Source organism: Staurois parvus, unplaced genomic scaffold (genome assembly GCF_062004578.1).
Source record: "Staurois parvus isolate SC_StPar_1 unplaced genomic scaffold, SC_StPar_1.0 ptg000942l, whole genome shotgun sequence".
In the NCBI taxonomy this organism is placed as follows: domain Eukaryota; kingdom Metazoa; phylum Chordata; class Amphibia; order Anura; family Ranidae; genus Staurois; species Staurois parvus.
The window spans coordinates 365,366-389,449 of record NW_028318738.1 but is presented as its reverse complement, the minus strand read 5'-3'; the positions used below and the strand labels follow the sequence as shown (position 1 = coordinate 389,449).

Genomic DNA, 24,084 nt, shown 5'->3' with positions numbered 1-24,084 from the left:
ATATCAGCACATGTGATTGGTGCGTTGTTGGATCTGTTCCCATGTAAGTCCTCATTTGTCTTTACAATATAATGATTCATTTATAACATCACACTATGGAAGGACTTGTTCTTGTCTCCTGGGAGTGCTGTGAGCCGGCTGTTCTTTCTGGTCCAACAATCCCCTGGCAGGAGTTCTGTGCACTGGCGGATTTCCGTGTCCAAAGGTGAAAGATCTATTACCACCGCTGAGCAGTATGGTCCACCAGTGAGGGGATATCATCCCTACATCGCCATTTGGGATTCCACTTAAAGGGCCCCTGCAGGGAGTGTCCTGAAAGCCTTTTGGCCCCTTGGGGTCTGGGCACAGAGGTGAGGAGGCAATGTAGCCGGTGTGGGATTCAACAATCATTTACCTATCCACGTTGTGGTTTGTTTTTTTATGTGTTTTTGTTGGACATTTTTGCACATGGACTTTATGTCTTTTTTACAAATTTTTTTAGTCACATGTTATTTATTTCTTCATTGTGTTATTGTATTTTCGGTACTCAGTAATCCATTCATTTGGTGTCGCTGTGCGTTTATATCACCATTTCCTCTTTTATACTAGCCGCACTCTATATATGTTTGCCACATTTATTGCTGGTATTTCTATGGTCACTTATTAGTCGGTTTATGTCACATGGCCTTTGTTGCACATTGTGGTGACTCTTTAGTCGCACGGTCACAATGTTTGGCCGCGCTGTGCGTTGTTATTGTCATTCTTCTGTGATAAGTGGTTTGTACACTTTTCATATTAAGCTCTTCATTTTGTATTTTTCACATTTTGCTCCACTTTCTCCTCAGTTGTATTCACGTTATGTCATGTATGTTGTGACGGACTCCTATGTCCCACTATTACTGGGATTGAGTTCATATTTTATTTCTCCCGGATCATTTCCGTGCGTTTTGCCCGCGGTCACGATTTTTTGTCTGTTACACCTTTTGCTCCTCATTTTGTACTTTTATGATTTCACCTTTCCCTTCTCTCCCATATTCCTTCCATTTACTGATGATGTTCTGGTGTATTCTCTGTTGTCTTCTCATCTCATGATTTGTATTGGAATATCTGCGGCATTATTGTGATTAGCGCAGCATCAATGTTCTGTCTGTTGTCTGTTACTAGTGGTATAGCCGGGTGTGCGCTGCGTCCCAATAGTCCCATCTTTTCTAGTAGCAGCGCAAAACGTTTGTTACATATTTCTTACCCCCCATAACATTACTGTGTATATCTCTGACTCCTGACAACTGTCCAAAAAAAGGAGAAAAGGGAGGGGGAGGGGAAGAAAGTAACACAACACCTCCATAGAGTAGTCACTTGTATAATAGCATCAACTACAATGACATCCCAGCTATGAGGAGATGACTCCCAGTCACCATAGAGCCACAGGATAATACACCTGGGCCAGCCCGTCAAACACTTTGGGGGTATCAAAAAAGTAGGCCCAGCCATTCATTGGAAGGCAGGTGTAAGGGTGTAAATATAGATAAAACAATGTAATATCTTATTCATCCCAACAATTTCAAAAAGGTATCTTACCAAAAAATGTTTATATTGGTGCTTAATTGATGGAACAAACGCACTTGTCCGGCGAGGAGACGACCAAAACCGCAAAAGGGCACGGTATAAGGTTTGTGCCACGAGGATCATAAATCTGATAACCTGTAGGGATTACCAGCCCTGAAAGAATGGCACTGGGCGGCTGTGAACCGAGACCTATGTAGTGCCCCAGGTGCGGCACGTCTGTGTCGTGACGCGTGACGTCACCGCGTCCGGCCATCAGTGATGACACCGGCGTGCTATGGCCATTCATGCTACATCACAGGTCTGCACAGGGAGGGACAGAAGGTCCCTACCAAGACACGGACATTTGGACCCTAGCAAGGATACACAAGGGACACCGTGGCCACCCGGCTGCACATCAGGCCCAACCAAACGGCCCATCAGCCCAGTGAAAAAACAAGGGAGCAATAGAAGGTCCAGACCCCAGAGGCCAGGAGGGGAAACAGCAGCAGGATGCATACACATATAAAGATTGATAATCATACAGCAATGTGCTGCAACAGCGTAGTATACAGAGATAGAAACAAAATAAATATCATAAAGGTTACAAAATGGACATAAGTTATAGCAAGGCTGGGAACTACATCAGTAGGGGAAGTAGCACACACAGCTGCAATAATTCCCACAATATAGTCACTGTATTTAAACAGTAACTTGAAGAAATTTACAGAAATATAAAGAGTTCATGGAAATGACAGAATTATAAAGGGATCACGGAAATGACAGAATTATAAAGGGATCACGGAAATGACAGAATTATAAAGGGATCACGGAAATGATAGAATTATAAAGGGTTCACGGAAATGACAGAATTATAAAGGGATAATGGAAATGACAGAATTATAAAGGGATCACGGAAATGACAGAATTATAAAGGATTCACGGAAATGACAGAATTATAAAGGATTCACGGAAATGACAGAATTATAAAGGATTCACGGAAATGACAGAATTATAAAGGATTCACGGAAATGACAGAATTATAAAGGGATGACGGAAATGACAGAATTATAAAGGGTTCCTGGAAATGACAGAATTATAAAGGGATCACGGAAATGACAGAATCATAAAGGGATGACGGAGATGACAGAATTATAAAGGGATGACGGAAATGACAGAATTATAAAGGATTCACGGAAATGACAGAATTATAAAGGGATGACGGAAATGACAGAATTATAAAGGGTTCCTGGAAATGACAGAATTATAAAGGGTTCCTGGAAATGACAGAATTATAAAGGGATGACGGAGATGACAGAATTATAAAGGTATCACGGAGATGACAGAATTATAAAGGGATGACGGAAATGACAGAATTATAAAGGGATCACGGAGATGACAGAATTATAAAGGGATCACGGAAATGACAGAATTATAAAGGGATGACGGAAATGACAGAATTATAAAGGGATCACGGAGATGACAGAATTATAAAGGGATGACGGAAATGACAGAATTATAAAGGGATGACGGAAATGACAGAATTATAAAGGGATCACGGAGATGACAGAATTATAAAGGGATGACGGAAATGACAGAATTATAAAGGGATCACGGAAATGACAGAATTATAAAGGGATGACGGAAATGACAGAATTATAAAGGGATCACGGAAATGACAGAATTATAAAGGGATGACGGAAATGACAGAATTATAAAGGGTTCACGGAAATGACAGAATTATAAAGGGTTCACAGAAATGACAGAATTATAAAGGGATGACGGAAATGACAGAATTATGAAGGGTTCACAGAAATGACAGAATTATAAAGGGATCGCGGAAATGACAGAATTATAAAGGGATCACGGAAATGACAGAATTATAAAGGGATGACGGAAATGACAGAATTATAAAGGGATGACGGAAATTACAGAATTATAAAGGGTTCCTGGAAATGACAGAATTATAAAGGGATGACGGAAATTACAGAATTATAAAGGGATGACGGAAATGACAGAATTATAAAGGGATGACGGAAATGACAGAATTATAAAGGGATCGCGGAAATGACAGAATTATAAAGGGATCGCGGAAATGACAGAATTATAAAGGGATGACGGAAATGACAGAATTATAAAGGGATCACGGAAATGACAGAATTATAAAGGGATCGCGGAAATGACAGAATTATAAAGGGATCATGGAAATGAGAGAATTATAAAGGGATCACGGAAATGACAGAATTATAAAGGGATGACGAAAATGACAGAATTATAAAGGGATCACGGAAATGACAGAATTATAAAGGGATGACGGAAATGACAGAATTATAAAGGGATCACGGAAATGACAGAATTATAAAGGGATGACGGAAATGACAGAATTATGAAGGGTTCACGGAAATGACAGAATTATAAAGGGTTCACAGAAATGACAGAATTATAAAGGGATGACGGAAATGACAGAATTATGAAGGGTTCACAGAAATGACAGAATTATAAAGGGATCGCGGAAATGACAGAATTATAAAGGGATCACGGAAATGACAGAATTATAAAGGGATGACGGAAATGACAGAATTATAAAGGGATGACGGAAATGACAGAATTATAAAGGGTTCCTGGAAATGACAGAATTATAAAGGGATGACGGAAATGACAGAATTATAAAGGGATCGCGGAAATGACAGAATTATAAAGGGATCGCGGAAATGACAGAATTATAAAGGGATGACGGAAATGACAGAATTATAAAGGGATCACGGAAATGACAGAATTATAAAGGGATCGCGGAAATGACAGAATTATAAAGGGATCGCGGAAATGACAGAATTATAAAGGGATGACGGAAATGACAGAATTCTAAAGGGATCACGGAAATGACAGAATTATAAAGGGATGACGGAAATGACAGAATTATAAAGGGATCACGGAAATGACAGAATTATAAAGGGATGACGGAAATGACAGAATTATAAAGGGATCACGGAAATGACAGGATTATAAAGGGATCACGGAAATGACAGAATTATAAAGGGATGACGGAAATGACAGAATTATAAAGGGATGACGGAAATGACAGAATTATAAAGGGATGACGGAAATGACAGAATTATAAAGGGATGACGGAAATGACAGAATTATAAAGGGATCATGGAAATGACAGAATTATAAAGGGATGACGGAAATGACAGAATTATAAAGGGATGACGGAAATGACAGAATTATAAAGGGATGACGGAAATGACAGGATTATAAAGGGATCACGGAAATGACAGAATTATAAAGGGATGACGGAAATGACAGAATTATAAAGGGATCATGGAAATGCAGTATATCATAATATGTTCCTAGGAAGATTACTTACGTCTTTGAAGCCCAAATTTCTTACAAAATAGCAATGGAGGTAACTCAAAAAAGAATCCGTAATAATTGCTATAAATATCAGATACATTCAGTTCAATAAAAAATGGATCCAAAATTCAACACAGGACCCCCACATAACTCAGGGTAAAGCTTGGCGTAAGCAATTCTGATGTCATTACATATGACAGGACAAACAGTCCCACTGTGCTAGTGAGAATAACAAGTACCTGCTGACATCCCAAGAACATCAGAAAAAAACAGATGGAGGGACATTGGGAGGAGGAGCTGTGAGGTCAGTGTGATGTCATAGGATTCTCTGACTCTGGATGGAGGGACATTGGGGGGAGGTGCTGTGAGGTCAGTGTGATGTCATAGGACATATAGACTCTGGATGGAGGGACATTTGGATGGGGAGACTTGATGGGTCTTCTATATGAGGCTCTCATGCAAACCAAATCCTAGTTCCTGGGTGCGTCCTACCTCTCCTAAACTGAAGAGTGACCTTTGGCCTTTACCATCCAGAAATCTGTCTGGAATCTGTGGAAGTAAGCTGTCATGTGATCAGGTGACGTGCGGAGGAACGGAGTGTAAATAGCAGACAATTGTTTCCAGAGCCCCTAATGGTGGGGATGGATTTGGCGGCATGCTGGTGCCAAGTTTCCTCCCCCCAGGGTCACTGCAGGTGTGGAGAAAAGCTGTGTAAGAGGATATGGAGGAGAGATGAGGAGGAGATCCAGGAATCAGGAGAAAGGTCAGGGCAAGCAACAGACGAGAGCATCCAAGAGACCAAGCCGGGGTCACTACACAGAAAATCAATCCAAGGAAACAACAGGCAGGACGAGGAATAGCAAGAAGGAGCTGAGAGACAAATGAGAATATTGCTCAGCCAATGGGAGATGATCTCAGCATGACTTCCATCATGAAGGAGATGAGGGGGAGGGGAGGAAGTCACTGAAGGTGACCATAGATCCATGGAAATTCAGCTGGTTCAGCAGGGATCGCTCACATTTCCATCCATGTGTGGTCACTGCCGGATAAAAGCCACTCCCCCAGCGGCTGCAGCCAATAGCTTCAGTGTTGATCTGTGTATTCTGAGAACGGAGGAGTCCCCCCATTGTCAGAATACAAGAGTGCAGCGGGGAGGATTCCCCCATCCACCTCCAATGTGTGGATGGGGGAATCACTTCAGTTTTTATGGCCATCCCGCTGGCTGAACGATAAAACTGAACCATGTAGGCCAGCTTTGGGGGCAAATATATTATCATCAACTCCTCCCCCTGAAGGGGATAATCTGGGTTCCCACACTATATGTGTGTGTATCATCATCTGCTGGAGATAAAAGACGTCACAGTGACTATGGAGGAAGAGGACGGATATGATGGGGGGTTACTGGGTGTAAATAGAACATAACATCTTATTACCTCCTCTGCTGCCACTTCCAGGAACGTCTCCTCTCAGCTTCGCTTCCACACTGAAAGTCTTGTCTGTACCTGACATCACTTCCTGTCTGTCCCTGACATCACTTCCTGTCTGTCCCTGACATCACTTCCTGTCTTCCATAGAGACTTCCTGTCTGGGTAGAAGTGAGATCCCCACCTTGTGGAGCTCAGAGGAACTGCAGCCCCGAGAAGCGTCTGGTAGTGTGACCCCGGCCTTGTGCTGGGTGTGTATGGACTGTAGATCCTTATAGAGGGGTCACCTCCACTCCCACCAAGGGGGACAGAAATATATGACTGCTCGGGGGAGGGATTTTGGCCCCTTTGATTTTGCAGTAACATTGCAGATTTAGTCCTGCAGAACATCTGGTATATGGATACAAAGCCCCCCAGCTGGGAGTAAAGGGTGGAAATGGCTGGTGACCCCCAGATTTGGGCAATGATGTCATCACTATAAATGGATAAAACCCACGCTATGTGTAACTAGACTCTGCCTCCGACCGCCATTCCAGCAAGAGCTCCGCCTCTAAATACACACTCAGGGAGGAGAGAAAGGGGAACCCGACATCATGTGAAACCTTTTATTACATGGAAATACGAAAATCAACGGGACTAATGCAATCACATTTACTGCAAAATCAAAGGGGCTACCAGACACTTCTCAGGGCTGCAGTTCCTCTGAGCTCCACAAGGTGGGGATCTCACTTCTACTCAGACAGGAAGTCTCTATGGAAGACCGGAAGTGATGTCAGGTACAGTCAGGAAGTGATGTTAGGTACAGACAGGAAGTTCCATGAATGAGGAAGTAGAGAGGAGACATTCCTGGATCTGGCAGCAGAGGAGGTAATACGTAGATGAACCCCTTCAGGGGGAGGAGTTGATGATAATATATTTGCTCCCAAAGCTGGCCTACATGGTTCAGTTTTATCGTTCAGCCAGCGGGATGACCATAAAAACTGAAGTGATTCCCCCATCCACACATTGGAGGTGGATGGGGGAATCCTCCCCGCTGCACTCTTGTATTCTGACAATGGGGGGACTCCTCAGCTCTCAGAATACACAGATCAGCACTGAAGCTATTGGCTGCAGCCGCTGGGGGAGTGGCTTTTATCCGGCAGTGGCCACACATGGATGGAAATGTGAGCGATCCCTGCTGAACCAGCTGAATTTCCATGGATCTATGGTCACCTTCAGTGACTTCCTCCCCTCCCCCTCATCTCCTTCATGATGGAAGTCATGCTGAGATCATCTCCCATTGGCTGAGCAATATTCTCATTTGTCTCTCAGCTCCTTCTTGCTATTCCTCGTCCTGCCTGTTGTTTCCTTGGATTGATTTTCTGTGTAGTGACCCCGGCTTGGTCTCTTGGATGCGCTCGTCTGTTGCTTGCCCTGACCTTTCTCCTGATTCCTGGATCTCCTCCTCATCTCTCCTCCATATCCTCTTACACAGCTTTTCTCCACACCTGCAGTGACCCTGGGGGGAGGAAACATCACACTGACCTCACAGCTCCTCCTCCTGATGTCCCTCCATCCAGAGTCAGAGAATCCTATGACATCACACTGACCTCACAGCTCCTCCTCCCAATGTCCCTCCATCCAGAGTCAGAGAATCCTATGACATCACACTGACCTCACAGCTCCTCCTCCCAATGTCCCTCCATCTGGCATTTTTCTGATGCTCTTAGGATGTGGGGCCCCTTGGTATCCTCACATGTAAAGTGGGACTGTTGGTCCTGCGTTGTATGTAATGACATCAGAATGCTGCAACAAGCCTATACCCTGTGTAGTGTGGGGGTCCTGTGGGGGGGAATTATACCTCAGCCTGAAGTGGGGCTTTAATAAAATGGAGACCTGAATGGAGAGGTGAGGAGGATTCTGGGAATATCATTTGATGTGACTATTTGTGTTCAGATGTAGAGTTTTCCTCCTGTGAAGTCTGGAGATCATATGACATCACATTGCCTCCACCTCCCTCCCTGATAGAAGAGAGAAAGAAGAAGAAGATTCTAGAAGTCACCAGAGAGATCACTGAGCTGCTGACAGGAGAGGTGAGCGGTGCCGGGAATTCTGGGACATTCTCCAGTAACAGACAAGGGATGTGTCTGGATGGTGACTGTATCATTGTGTGTGTCAGGTTCCTATAAGGTGTCAGGGTGTCACTGTCTATTTCTCCATGGAGGAGTGGGAGTATTTAGAAGGACACAAGGACCTCTACAAGGACGTCATGATGGACAATCAGCCGCCCCTCACATCACCGGGTAAGAGGAGACTTTATTGTAAAGGAGAGAGCAGTACGGAGGATCCACCTAGATCCCCCATCATCTGATAAACACATAGAAACAATGGATTCAGTCAGTGTGTGTGTTTCCTACAGATGGATCCAGTCATGGGAACCCACCAGAGAGATGTCCCCGTCCTCTGTATTCCCGGGATTCCACACAGGAAGGTCACACCATCCCTCACCATCATCAGGTAGATGATGACAATTATTGGTAGTTGTGATTTATAAACAGCATGTTTGTTACAATGAATGGTTTATGTACATTATCTGCACTGTGTCAGGGCAGGATCTGAGGAACGGACAGGCAGGCCTAACAAAGTAATGCACTGACTGGCGACAACCACCACCCACAGACCAAAGTCCCTCAGGGCGCGGAGTCTAAGTCCCAGGCTGCCCTTCACCAGGGCCCCTGATGGTGGGGATGGACTTGACGCAGCCAGGAACCAGGTCGCGGCCCCCGAGACACCTCAGTTGCGGTAATGGCCACCGCCAATGGCGTGTAGCTGGTGGAAAAGACAAAAGAGTAGTCAGGCAGGCCGGGTCAACAACAACGGGACAAAACGGTACAGGACAGCAGACGAGAATCACAGGTCACAAGCCGGGTTCAGCAACAGAGGGTCAGATCAAAGGAGAACGCAAAGAATAGTCGAGTCACAAGCCGAGTCAGATTCCAGGACAGTCACGAGAGTCAGAACCGAGTAATAGCGACACAAGACACAAGTGCAAAGAGCATATGCGGACCACAGGCTTATATGTCATTAGCAACACCCCTCTGGGGGATGGACCTCAGAGACCTGAAGGCATAAAGGATTCCCACCATGCTCAGCAGAAATCCAAGATGGACGCCAGCACATGGAGTAATATAACCTCAGGGAAAAGGTAGGACCTTGACAGTACCTCCTCCTCAAGGGCCCCTCCCCCTCCGCGGCTCAACAAAAGGTTTCTGAGGAAAGCGGGTATGAAAAGCGCGGAGGAGAGCAGGAGCATGGATATCCGCGGAAGGAACCCAGGAACGCTCCTCGGGACCATAACCGCGCCAATGAACCAGGAACTGTAATCGACCGCGCACCAATCGAGAGTCCAGGATCCGGCTCACCTCATACTCCTCATGACCATCAACCTAGATGGGACGGGGCCGAGGCAGAGAGGTAGTGAAGCAATTGCAGATCAGAGGTTTCAACAGGGATACATGAAAGATATTGGAGATCCGCATCCCAGGCAGAAGGGCAAGGGCATAGGCCACCGGATTCACTTTGCGGAGAATGCGGAAAGGACCAACAAAACGGGGAGCTCGTTTGGGTGTGGGCACCCAAAGATTGAGGTTGCGAGTAGACAACCACACCCGATTGCCGACCTGGTATGAAGGAGCGGGCAACCGTCTGCGATCAGCCTGGAACTTCTGACACTGAGCCGAGTCCCTCAAGGCCCTCTGGATCTGCCCCCATGAAGAACGCAGGGCAGCAAGATGGTTCTCCACAGCCGGAATGTCCTGTGGTGAGAACCTCTCAGGTAATACTGCGGATTGGAACCCATAGTTGGCCATGAAGGGAGACATCCCGGAGGAGGAGTTGACCGCCGAGTTCCTGGCAAACTCTGCCCAAGGCAGGAGATCGGCCCAATCGTCCTGATGGTCCGAGATATAACACCGAAGGAATTGTTCTAAGGCCTGACTGGAACGCTCCGCAGCCCCATTGGACTGCGGGTGGTAGGCTGATGAAAAAGAGAGACTAATACCCAATTGGGAGCAGAAGGCGTGCCAGAATCTGGACACAAACTGACTCCCGCGGTCCGAGACAATCACCTTAGGCAACCCATGCAGGCGAAAAATCTCCCTGGAAAAGACCGTGGCCAGTTCTTGCGCTGTTGGTAATTTCCTGAGTGGAATGCAATGGCACATCTTGGAAAACCGATCGACGATTATGAGGATGACTGTATGACCCCGAGACACCGGGAGGTCTACAATAAAGTCCATACCTAGGTGTGACCAAGGACGCTCCCCATTGGGAAAGGGTTGCAGAAGACCCAAAGGGAGATGCTGTGGAGACTTATTCTGGGCACAGATCGAACATGCCGCTACATAAGAGGCAATGTCGGCACGGAGGGTTGGCCACTAGAATAAGCGAGAGACGACCCAGCACAGCTGGTTCTTCCCCTGATGCCCGGCAGTTTTGGCGTTATGGTAGGTACGCAGCAGGCGGGTGCGCAATCCCTCGGGTATGAAACATCTACCATCCGGCCTTCCAGGAGGAGCATCAGTTTGAGCCGCCAAAATCTGATCCCCAAGAGGAGAGGTCAGACTGGTGTGAATGGCAGCCAGGATCTGATCTGGAGGTATAACTGAGATTGGCTCAGAGTCTTCCCTGGACAACTCAGAGTATTGCCGTGATATCGCATCAGCCCTGACATTCTTGGAACCAGGCAAATAGGAGACCACATAGTTGAAGTGTGACAAGAACAGAGCCAATCTGGCCTGGCGGGGTGTCAATCTCTTGGCCTCCGAAAGATAAGTCAGGTTCTTGTGATCGGTAAGAATGAGGACCGGAACCGCGGAGCCCTCGAGCAGGTGCCTCCATTCCTTGAGAGCCAGAATGATGACCAACAACTCCCTATCTCCAATCTGGTAGTTGCACTCTGCAGAGGAAAGCTTCCTAGAGTAGAACCCGCAGGGAAGTAGGGGTCCATCGTGCGACCGACGCTGAGACAGGAGAGCCCCTACTCCCGTCTCGGAAGCATCAACCTCGAGGACGAAGGGCAACCCAGGATTCTGATGCGAAAGAATCGGCCCGAAGCAAAGGCGGCTTTCAGAGCCTCGAAAGCTACGATGGCCTCGGATGGCCACTCGTGAGAGTTACTCCCCTTCTTGGTTAGGTCAGAGAGAGGCTTTGCCAATGTGGAGAAGTTCCTGATGAACTTCCGATAGTAGTTGGCAAAACCCAGAAAGCGCTGAATGGGCCGAAGACCATTGGGACGAGGCCACTGCAGAACCACCGCAACCTTCTGAGGGTCCATGGAGAATCCCTCCGCGGAAATGATGTAGCCCAAAAAGGCAACTTGGGATCGATGGAACTCGCACTTCTCGAGTTTACAAGAGAGTTTGTTCTCACGTAATCGTTCCAGCACCCGCTTGACATCCTGGACATGGGACTCCATGGAGGTAGAGTAAACCAAGATGTCATCCAGGTAAACCACTACGTACTGCTGCAACAAATCACAAAGGACATTGTTTATGAATTCATGAAAAACCGCGGGCGCGTTACACAACCCGAAGGGCATCACCAGGTATTCATAGTGCCCGGTTCTGGTGTTAAACGCGGTCTTCCACTCATCCCCCTGTCTGATCCGTACGAGGTTGTACGCCGCCCTAAGGTCGAGTTAGGTAAAGACTGTTGCTCCCTTTAGGCGGTCGAACAACTCAGTAATCAAGGGAATTGGGTATGCATTTTTAATGGTAATCCGATTGAGACCCCTATAATCGATGCAAGGCCTCAATTCCCCACCTTTCTTCTCTACGAAAAAAAAACCTGCTCCTGCTGGAGAAGTAGACTTACGAATGTGCCCCCGGGAAAGCGCATCCACAACGTACTCCTCCATGGCCTTATTCTCCGCAACCGATAGAGGGTACACCCTGCCACGTGGAGGAGTGGCCCCGGGTTGCAAGGATATGGCGCAGTCGTAAGGACGATGCGGTGGTAAGGCACCAGTGCGTACCTTATCAAACACGTCCCGGTACTCCCCATAGTCGGTGGGCAATGCAGAGTCCGAGGAGGCACACAACACCTTAACCGGCCCACGGATGCACCCGCCCCACACTGGAGACCATGAGAGAATCTCGGTTGTTTGCCAATTGAAGGTTGGATTGTGCTTCTGGAGCCAGGGATACCCCAAAACCACCGAATAGTGCGGAGAAGAAATCACCTGAAAACAGGCCAACTCCCTATGAACAGCCCCAATGGCTAAATCTATCGGCAGAGTCTCGTGGGTAACCTGCGGCGGTTGCAGGGGCCTGCCATCTATTGCTTCGAGAACCAATGGGGTAACACGAGCCTGCAGGGGAATGGAGTGTTGTGCAGCAAACGAGCTGTCCAAGAACAACCCTCCGGCCCCAGAATCTACCAACGCCTGGGCCGTCACTGAGCCCTCCGTCCAAGAAAGGACCACGGTGATCAGTGGCTTATCCTTGCGGAACGCCAGGGACGAGGAAACTCCACCCAAGATCTGTCCCCGACATGATCTCAGGTGCGAGTGTTTCCCGGACAGACCGGACAAGACTGCTGAAAGTGCCCACTGAGGCCACAGTACAGGCAGCGACCCTCCCGACGCCGAGCGGCCCGCTCTCCCTCGGAAAGGCGAGCAAACCCCAGCTGCATGGGCTCCCCACCAGACAAGCTATCCCCAGGAGGTGTGGGAGGAGAGGGAGGAACGGGTGGGACAGAAAACGCAGGTGCCAGTCGATTGGAAGGCCTCCGCAGGCGTTCCTTGAGTGAAGGCCTCTCCCTGAGCCTGGTGTCAATCAGGATCAGGAAAGAGATGAGCTCCAACAACTCCACAGGCAGTTCCTTAGCTGCAATCTCGTCCTTCAGTGTGTCAGAAAGACCATGGGAAAACGCAGCCACCAGAGCCTCATTGTTCCAACCCACCTCTGCCGCCAGGGTATGAAACTCTATGGCGTACTCGGCCACGGTCCGTGAACCCTGATGCATGGTCATGAGCAGCTTGGCAGCCGAGGCGGAACGAGACTGTACGTCGAATACTCTACGGAAGGCATCAACAAAACCGGAAAAATCTTGAATCACCGGGTCGTTCCTCTCCCATAAGGGATTTGCCCAGGCCAAGGCCTTGTCTGAGAGTAGTGAAATTAGGAACCCCACCTTTGACCTCTCAGACGGAAAGGCGTGGGGTATTAGTTCAAAATAAATACCTACGTGGTTGAGGAACCCACGACACTGACTCGGCTCACCCCCAAAGCGCTGTGAAAGAGGGGCAGAACCAGTCATACCTCTGGGCACCGCTGATGCAGCCGTCGAGGTGGTGGACGCAATAAGCGGAGAATCAGCGGGAGAGACCACCGGAGCGACTACCGACCTAATAGCACCAGGAGCAAGGTGTGCAGTGCGTGCAAGCAGAGTTTGCAACGCCTGAGCGAACTGATCCAACAGGTGATCCTGTTGATTGAGTCTGGCGACTAGCGTTGGGAGCGAAGGCGTGCCTGCACCGTCAGGATTCATGGCACTTGTGTAATGTCAGGGCAGGAGGTGAGGAACGGACAGGCAGGCCTAACAAAGTAACGCACTGGCTGACGACAACCACCACCCAAAGACCGAAGTCCCTCAGGGCGCGGAATCTAAGTCCCAGGCTGCCCTTCACCAGGGCCCCTGATGGTGGGGATGGACTTGACGCAGCCAGGAACCAGGTTGCGGCCCCTGAGACACCTCAGTTGCGGTAATGGCCGCCGCCAATGGCGTGTAGCTGGTGGAAAAGACAAAAGAGTAGTCAGGCAGGCCGGGTCAACAACAACGGGACAAAACGGTACAGGACAGCAGACGAGAATCACAGGTCACGAGCCGGGTTCAGTAACAGAGGGTCAGATCAAAGGAGAATACAAAGAATAGTCAAGTCACAAGCCGAATCAGAATACCAGGAGAGTCACGAGAGTCAGAACAGAGTAATAGCGACACAAGTGCAAAGAGCATGTGCGGACCACAGGCTTATATGTCATCAGCCACACCCCTCTGGGGGATGGACCTCAGAGACCTGAAGGCATAAAGGATTCCCACCATGCTCAGCAGAAATCCAAGATGGACGCCAGCACATGGAGTAACATAACCTCAGGGAAAAGGTAGGACCTTGACACACTGTTACCATTGATGTCATTTTTATTATATATTCAGAGTGGAATCCTCGGGGATGATAATATTGATGTTAAAGAAGAGTATAAAGAGGAGGATGAGGAGTATGGAGTGATGGAGGAGTTTTCAGAAGGACACAAGGATATGATGGAGCCACCTAATACCAGGAACCCACCAGAGAGATGTCCCCGTCCTCTGTATTCCCAGGATTCCACACAGGAAGGTCACACCATCCCTCACCATCATCAGGTAGATGATGACAATTATTGGTAGTTGTGATTTATACACAGCATGTTTGTTACAATGAATGTTTTATTATATCTTTCAGAGTGGAATCCTCGGGGATGATAATATTGATGTTAAAGAAGAGTATAAAGAGGAGGATGAGGAGTATGGAGTGATGGAGGAGTTTTCAGAAGGATACAAGGATATGATGGAGCCACCTAATACCAGGAACCCACCAGAGAGATGTCCCCATCCTCTGTATTCCCGGGATTCCACACAGGAAGGTCACACCATCCCTCACTATTACAAGGTTGGTGGGATGGAGAATCTAGAACATGGACTTGTAGAGAGTATGGGCTCCAATCACAAAGCGGTATCTTCCCGTATCCCAGTATGTAGTAAGATGCTGCATGCTGTTTTTTAGTAGTGAAGCCTGCGGGTAATTTACCACTGGTGTCCATAGCAACACTTGTAAATAGCTTGTTGTTAAGGAGAGGGCAGCCGCCAGTGTCCTCGACAACCAGTAAACAAGGAGCAGACGGCTGCCAAGTTCCCCGCTGACAGCTGTGACAGGTCTGGTATGGATGTTGATGGGAACCCCGATGCCAAAATAATAAAAATAAAGGTGTCGGCTCCCCTCCAAAATCAATACCAGATGGTTAGTGAGTGCCCACCTTCCTCCTGAACCATACCAGGCCACATACTCTAAACATGGGGTGCATGCTTGGGGATAGGGGCGCTCTGCCCCCACAAAATTACCTTATCCCCATGTCGATGGGGACAAGGGTCCCTTCCCTGCAACCCTGGGCAGTAGTTGTGGGTGGGGGGCTTATTGGAATCTAGAAGCCACCTTTAACAAGGCGGCCCCCCACAATGTGAATGAGTATAGAGTACATAGTACCCCTATTCATTCACCAAAAAAAGTGTAATAGAACACTGGAAGAAATTTTTGACAAAACAAAAATAAAGAAAAATATCCCCCTGATGTAGATCCATCGATGATCCAATCACGATACTCGCTGTCATTGGCTGACTCGACGAAAAAACAAAGCTCCCCTCCTGCCATCTCACAGCTTCGCCGCCTCCCACTTCTAAATAAACTAAGGAGCGCTAATACCCTGTGACATCACTGGGTGGCCCTCTTGTGATGTCACCAATACAACATGCCCTGGTCAGTGACATCACCAATACAACATGCCCCAGTCAGTGACATCACCAATACAACATGCCCCGATCAGTGATGTCACCAATACAACATGCCCCGGTCAGTAACATCACCAATACAACATGCCCCAGTCAGTGACATCACCGAGTGGCACCGTCCCTTAGTATATTTAGTGGCAGGAGGCAGCAGAGCTGTCAGACAGAGGGGAGTCTTCATTGGGAGCGGAGCTTTTCTTTCCGAGTCAGCGGTGACAGCGAGCATCGTGATTGATGATGGATCTACACCGGGGGGGCATTTTGCTTTATTTTTGTTTTTTTAATAAAGGACTTGTCAAAAACTGTCATATATTTTGGGGTTAATAACTAGGGGTACCATGTACCCCATACTCATTCACATGGGGTGAGGGATCTGAGGGCCCCCTTGTTAAATTGTATAAGTCTCCTGCCTGCAAACCCCCACAGCCACTAGCCTGGGTTGTGGGGAAGATTCCCTTGTCCTCATCAACATGGACAAGGTGCTTTGGGGGAGCAAACCCCCCCCTGCAACAGAACATCCACTCCATGTTAAGGGCACGTGGCCTGGTATGTTTCAGGAGGGGGGGTCGCTTGCTCATCCCCCCCCTTTCCTGACCTTCTGGGCTGCATGCTCAGATAGGGGTCTGGTATGTATTTCTTTCATTTTGACAAGGGGTCCCCCTCAAAATCCATACCAGACCCGGGAGGGGGACCCCACGCCTTTTTCTTAATATTTTGTTGCCGGTAAATATTTTTTTTTTTTTTAATTTATCGGTTGGTTAAGACACAGCGGCCGTTTGCTCCCTAACAACCATGTTGTTTACTGGTTGTTAAGGATGCCAGCGGCCGCCCACTCTTTCCCAAGCAGTACACATTTCCTGAATGCCGCATGTCTCCACCACTAATTAATGACCGCATGCATTTCATTCTTTATTTCCTTCTGTGAATGTAACGCCTGTTCATGCGGTATTTACTGAGCGTGTTCAGTGTTTGTGGTCAATACCGCAACACGGGATAGGAAATGGACAGTTTCAGGATGGCATGCGGTATTTAGGGGAAATATACCCACATATCACATGTGATCTGCTTCTGTGAAGGGAGACAATGTGTGGATTTTGTGTGTGATGTCACAATCATAAATCTTACATTTTACAGATGATATTTTCTCTCATTTCCTTGATTTAGAGTGGAGATCCAATCGATATAGAATTTGAGGTGAAAGCAGAAGAAGAAGAGGCGTATGTGAGGGATGATCAGCAGTCTATGGAGGAGGATGGAATAACGGGGACATTTATAGAGGAGGACACTCCTACAGAGATCAGCACAGGTGGGTCATGAACACTAAATCCATTCCTCCACCCATACTGCTCACTGATTGGTCCAGAGTAGGGCGGGGACTGGGTGATATCAGCCTGTAATCCCCTGGTCACTTTCCTGAGCTGTGTTCCCCGTCCTGTATTCCTGGATTTCTCTCGGATAATCTTCCTTCTCTGTGCTGCAGACACAATTTATGTATCTAGACTGGATTTATGGAGGTTCTGGGGATCAGCTGGCAGAAAAATGTTGATGTTCCACATAGGTGTTGGTTGACCTGGGACATGTGTATTGGGTCTTTTGCCACATGTCAGGTCTAGTAAAATCTGTGACCAATCATTTCTGCCAGGGTTACTTTGTTGTCTGCTGGCTGTGCCAGGTGGAGGGATATGTCTGTAGTGTCTCAGCCCCAAGTCACTGAGTGCAGACTCAGGAGATGGGAGGCAGCGGTGTGGGACCTCTGCAGCTTGTCTCATGTGGACATCTAGGCCACCACTGATTGCTGAATAACAATATTATGAGTCCTGACCCTTACACTGTATAATTTATATTATACATTACATACTCCTGACCCCTGCACTATATACTTTATGTTGTACATTACATACTCCTGACCCCTGCACTATATAAGCTATGTTGTACATTACATCCTCCTGACCCCTGCACTATATACTCTATGTTGTACATTACATACTCCTGACCCCTGCACTATATACTCTATGTTGTACATTACATACTCCTGACCCCTGCACTATATACTCTATGTTGTACATTACATACTCCTGACCCCTGCACTATATACTCTATGTTGTACATTACATACTCCTGACCCCTGCACTATATACTCCATGTTGTACATTACATACTCCTGTCCCCTGCACTATATACTCTATGTTGTACATTACATACTCCTGACCCCTGCATTATATACTCTATGTTGTACATTACATAGTCCTGACTTCTGCTCTCCCCCTCCCCCCACTGCTATATATATACACATAATATGGAGTCTCTTTTGTTCCCCCCATTTCCTCCCAGCTGGACATTTTATATCGGATGATGTGATTGGAGCACAGACTTTTACATGGTGATAATAATGTGATAACATCCTCCAACTTTGGACCCTTAAACAGAAAGTGATAATGAGGGAGGAGTCAATACCCCAATGATGGTGGTCTTCAGGATCAGTCCAGTCTTCATCTTGGTTGTTCTCCCCCCATCCTCACTCTCTGACCTCTGGTGGGGCTCAGCCCCGCTGTTCTTCATGACTAAATCATGGACTAAATAAGGAAGTGCAGTACTTCTTGTGTTGGGAAGATGGCGATGAGTGATAGAGGGGGTGGGGACCCTCGTCCTATAATCCCCTCATCACTGTCCCTCCTATAAAAGACAGTTCTGGTTGTTTCCTCAGTCTCTGACTAAGGTCCATGAATAAAGAAATGACCTGGTAGGAGATCAGAGGAGCCATTTCCTAGTTCCCTTGAGGGTGGAATTGTAAGCTCCTCAGAGACCAAGCTGCCTCATGTGGGCGGAGTCCTGGTTGGGGGAACGGGGATTTGTCCCGTCCTGACATTTGGGGGTATTTGTACCGTCCTGACATTTGGAGGGATTTGTCCCGTCCTGACATTTGGGGGTATTTGTACCGTCCTGACATTTGGGGGTATTTGTACCGTCCTGACATTTGGAGGGATCTGTCCCGTCCTGACATTTGGGGGGATTTGAACCAATCAGCTCCTGTCTAGTAATCCTCTTTGTATTTTAGTCCATGGCCGGGAGATGAGGAAAACCTCCGAGGATTGTCTCACTTTGTCTCCAGACTGGAAAGTAGAAGATGAGGACATCACACAGTATAGTCCAGGAGAAAACCCGGCTCCCTCCAATGTCCATCCGGCACCACCCAGTGTAGATGGACCATCGGATTCCTCGTATCCTGAGGGACCTCAGACTGTGCGGGACCGGGCCGGCCTTCCAACAGGGAAGAGGTTCTCCTGTACTGAGTGCGGGAAATGTTTCAGTTCTAAATCCCATCTTAATGTGCATAAAAGATTTCACATGGAGGAGAAGCCACATTCCTGTCCTGAGTGCGGGAAATGTTTTACAAGTAAGTCCAATCTTTACAAACACCAGAGATCTCACACAGGGGAGAAGCCGTATTCCTGTCCTGAGTGTGGGAAATGTTTTTCAGAGAAGTCCAGTCTTTACTCACATCAGAGATCTCACACAGGGGAAAAGCCGTATTCCTGTCCCGAGTGCGGGAAATGTTTTTCAAAGATGACCTATCTGTGCACGCATCAGAGATCTCACACGGGGAAGAAGCCGTATTCCTGTTCTGAGTGCGGGAAATGTTTTTTTACTGAAGTCCAGTCTTCACAGACATCAGAGATCTCACACAGGGGAGAAGCCGTATTCCTGTCCTGAGTGTGGGAAATGTTTTTCAGAGAAGTCCAGTATTTACACACATCAGAGATCTCACACAGGTGAGAAGCCGTATTCCTGTCCTGAGTGTGGGAAATGTTTTTCAGTGAAGTCCCATCTATACACGCATCAGAGATCTCACACGGGGGAGAAGCCGTATTCCTGTCCTGAGTGCGGGAAATGTTTTTCACTGAAGTCCAGTCTTTACAGACATCAGAGATCTCACACGGGGGGAGAAGCCGTATTCCTGTTCTGAGTGCGGGAAATGTTTTTCACTCAAGTCCAATCTTTACAGACATCAGAGATCTCACACGGGGGAGAAGCCGTATTCCTGTCCAGAGTGCGGGAAATGTTTTTCAGAGAAGTCCAATCTTTACTCACATCAGAGATCTCACACAGGGGAAAAGCCGTATTCCTGTCCCGAGTGCGGGAAATGTTTTTCAAAGATGACCTATCTGTGCACACATCAGAGATCTCACACGGGGAAGAAGCCATATTCCTGTTCTGAGTGCGGGAAATGTTTTTTACTGAAGTCCAGTCTTCACAGACATCAGAGATCTCACACGGGGGAGAAGCCGTATTCCTGTCCTGAGTGTGGGAAATGTTTTTCAGAGAAGTCCAGTATTTACACACATCAGAGATCTCACACAGGTGAGAAGCCGTATTCCTGTCCTGAGTGTGGGAAATGTTTTTCAGTGAAGTCCCATCTATACACGCATCAGAGATCTCACACGGGGGAGAAGCCGTATTCCTGTCCTGAGTGCGGGAAATGTTTTTCACTGAAGTCCAGTCTTTACAGACATCAGAGATCTCACACGGGGGGAGAAGCCGTATTCCTGTTCTGAGTGCGGGAAATGTTTTTCACTCAAGTCCAATCTTTACAGACATCAGAGATCTCACACGGGGGAGAAGCCGTATTCCTGTCCAGAGTGCGGGAAATGTTTTTCAGAGAAGTCCAATCTTTACTCACATCAGAGATCTCACACAGGGGAAAAGCCGTATTCCTGTTCTGAGTGCGGGAAATGTTTTTCAAAGATGACCTATCTGTGCACACATCAGAGATCTCACACGGGGAAGAAGCCATATTCCTGTTCTGAGTGCGGGAAATGTTTTTTACTGAAGTCCAGTCTTCACAGACATCAGAGATCTCACACGGGGGAGAAGCCATATTCCTGTCCTGAGTGTGGGAAATGTTTTTCAGACAAGTCCCATCTATACAAACATCAGAGATCTCACACAGGGGAGAAGCCATATTCCTGTCCAGAATGTGGGAAATGTTTTTCAGACAAGTCCCATTTATACACACATCAGAGATCTCATACAGGGGAGAAGGCATATTCCTGTCCAGAATGCGGGAAATGTTTTTCACTCAAGTCCAATCTTTACAGACATCAGAGATCTCACACGGGGGAGAAGCCGTATTCCTGTCCAGAGTGCGGGAAATGTTTTTCAGAGAAGTCCAATCTTTACTCACATCAGAGATCTCACACAGGGGAAAAGCCGTATTCCTGTCCCGAGTGCGGGAAATGTTTTTCAAAGATGACCTATCTGTGCACACATCAGAGATCTCACACAGGGAAGAAGCCATATTCCTGTTCTGAGTGCGGGAAATGTTTTTTACTGAAGTCCAGTCTTCACAGACATCAGAGATCTCACACGGGGGAGAAGCCATATTCCTGTCCTGAGTGTGGGAAATGTTTTTCAGACAAGTCCCATCTATACAAACATCAGAGATCTCACACAGGGGAGAAGCCATATTCCTGTCCAGAATGTGGGAAATGTTTTTCAGACAAGTCCCATTTATACACACATCAGAGATCTCATACAGGGGAGAAGGCATATTCCTGTCCAGAATGTGGGAAATGTTTTTCAGACAAGTCCCATTTATACACACATCAGAGATCTCATACAGGGGAGAAGGCATATTCCTGTCCTGAGTGTGGGAAATGTTTTACAAGGAAGTCTAATCTTTACAAACATCAGAGATCTCACACAGGAAGAAGCCACTTTCTGTCCTGAGTGAGGGAAACTGAAGTCCTGTCTCCCTTTACATCAGGGGTCCCACACAACCCTGGAGGTATATTAGTGCCTTGAGTGCGGGAAATGTCTTCTAGATGAATGTTGCTGGACATCCCAGCTCTCATGTGCGGAAGAAGCACACCCTGATATACACCTCAGATATACTCCATGGCTGATCTTCATCATGGAAGAAACAGTTGATAAGGAGATCAGAGGCCCCCAAACACATGGATGAAGTGCAGTAAATGTCGGGGTGCAGAGTGGTCAGTAGATCCTGGAAATGAAGGACACAACTTCAGCCCTTCTTGGGTGTCGGCGTTGCGTTTCCTGATAATGATATAGCGGGATACAGAGCTAGAAGCCGGGAGAGCCCAGATCTCGTTATCGGGGAACTTTACACAGACAACAAGAACTTCTGAAGTTGATGTCCTTCATTTCAAGGCTCTACAGAACAGTGGTGACCCCGAAGCGTCTCTCTGTCTTCAGTCCATCCTTCTCCCATCCCCCAACAGGAGGGAAGGAGAACTCCGCCCCAAACTAGGGGGGAACTTTCCTCTCATTATTTCCCTTGACTTCTGTGTGGGTTTGGGTGGTTGGAGGAGTGCGGCACGAGAGGGAACACAGCTTGTTGTTCTATGTCTACATATGGGGTCTGGGTAGAGGGGATCCACCGGAAAATATTTCTACTCTTTGATTTTGTGCAAATCATTTCTGTTTTCACTTTGAAGGGCGATATTTTGTGTGGTTTGTAAAAGGGATTGGCCCAATAGTTACCACCCCACTTAGAGAATAGATGAACTAATATGACCAGCATTCATTCAGCCATGTCACATGTTGGGATCTTTTCTACAATACTTTGTTATAATAATGGAACACGTTGTGTATTGTATTGTACACCAATAATAATGACTCCGCCCCCACATTCCAGACAAGGGATCTTCCTGACCAATCAGATTCCTTCCTTTACTATTTCCTGATTCTATGATTACAATCTTGTTAGAAGTAAAACTATAATAAAGAATTTATTGAGTGAAAAGAATTGTGTGTGTCGGGGCCACGATGGAGATCTTTGGGGCCCAAACATTTCTCACAGGAGACACTTCACAAGACTTTACAGGTCATCCAGTTTCTGGTTCACCATGAATAATGGCCCAGAGTGCAGGGGTCAGGAGACTACTTCATACAGCCCTGCAAACAACGTGCAGTGGTCAGGAGTATGTGATTTACATCCCAGAGTACAGAGTGTAGTGGTCAGGAGTTACATCCCAGAGTACAGAGTGTAGTGGTCAGGAGTTACATCCCAGAGTACAGAGTGCAGTGGTCAGGAGTTACATCCCAGAGTACAGAGTGCAGTGGTCAGGAGTATGTGATTTACATCCCAGAGTACAGAGTGCAGTGGTCAGGAGTATGTGATTTCCATCCCAGAGTACAGAGTGTAGTGGTCAGGAGTATGTGATTTACATCCCAGAGTACAGAGTGTAGTGGTCAGGAGTATGTGATTTACATCCCAGAGTACAGAGTGTAGTGGTCAGGAGTATGTGATTTCCATTACAGAGTGCAGTGGTCAGGAGTATGTGATTTACATCCCAGAGTACAGAGTGTAGTGGTCAGGAGTATGTGATTTCCATCCCAGAGTACAGAGTGTAGTGGTCAGGAGTATGTGATTTCCATCCCAGAGTACAGAGTGTAGTGGTCAGGAGTATGTGATTTACATCCCAGAGTACAGAGTGCAGTGGTCAGGAGTATGTGATTTACATCCCAGAGTGCAGTGGTCAGGAGTATGTGATTTACATCTCAGAGTACAGAGTGCAGTGGTCAGGAGTATGTGATTTCCATCCCAGAGTACAGAGTGTAGTGGTCAGGAGTATGTGATTTACATCGAGGAGTGTAGTGGTCAGGAGTATATGATATACAGTCCCTATACAGAGTGAAGTAGTCAGAAGTAGTATGTCATGTATGTCACAGTGGGTAAGATCATGTCTTATATAGCCCAGCATTTAGAAGTGGTCATCGGTCAGGAGCATGTCATACATGGCTCAGAAAAAAAAGTGCAGTGGTTAGGAACATGTCATGTACAGCCCTTTGTACAGAGTGCAATGGTCAGGTTTATATCTTAGGTCTGTGTACAGAGTGCAATGTTCAGGAGTATATCATATACAGCCCTGTGTACAGAGTGCAGTGGTCAGTGTTATATCTTAGGCCTGTGTACAGAGTGCAGTGGTCAGGAGTATATCATATACAGCCCTGTGTACAGAGCACAGTGGCCATGAATATATCATATACAGCCTTGTGTACAGTGTGCAGTGGTCAGGATTATATCTTAGGCCTGTGTACAGAGCGCAGTGGTCAGGAGTATGTCATATACAGCCCTGTGTGTAGAGTGCAGTGGTCAGGAGTATATCATATACAGCCCTGTGTGTAGAGTGCAGTGGTCAGGAAAATGTCATAAACTGCCCTGTGTATAGAGTGCAGTGGTCAGGAG

The 24,084-nt window shown here is 47.1% G+C and overlaps 1 pseudogene; it reads left to right on the top strand.

Moving 5' to 3' along the window:
• The first annotated feature begins 95 nt into the window (after window positions 1-95).
• LOC149441819 (uncharacterized) lies at window positions 96-22,641 on the top strand (annotated as a pseudogene).
• The last annotated feature ends 1,443 nt before the right edge of the window (window positions 22,642-24,084 follow it).